Consider the following 447-nt stretch of genomic DNA (forward strand, 5'->3'; position numbering starts at 1 on the left):
CACTAATAATCGAAAGGTAAAATGTACGCAGATAAAGCTTTCAGATTTCCATCGAATCGAGTCTAATGGTGAAAAGAAGCGCCATTAACATTGAGTGTCTGGCTGCACAAATCGTCCTCTGAGGGAGAGGGGAGGGAGGGAGGGAGAGGGGAGGGAGAGGGGGGAGGGAGAAGGGGGAGGGAGGGGAAGAGGGGAGGGAGGGAAAGAGGGGAAGTAGGGAGAGGGTGGAGGGAGAGGGGGGAGGGAGGGAAAGGGAGGAGGGATGGTAAGGGGGACAGAGGGAGAGGGACGAGGGGGTACCAAGCACCCCCAAGCCCACCCCTCCATTTCCTGCTTTCCCTGCTTTCGTTTTTGAATAAGGCTCTTCTGGAAATTACCCTTTGCGGTGTTCTTTGCTCGCGTTTCTTTTCTTGGTAAGTTAAGAGTAATGGTAATTATTACTATCAT

The sequence above is a fragment of the Penaeus monodon genome, chromosome 31 (assembly GCF_015228065.2).
Source record: "Penaeus monodon isolate SGIC_2016 chromosome 31, NSTDA_Pmon_1, whole genome shotgun sequence".
Classification (NCBI taxonomy): Eukaryota; Metazoa; Arthropoda; class Malacostraca; order Decapoda; family Penaeidae; genus Penaeus; species Penaeus monodon.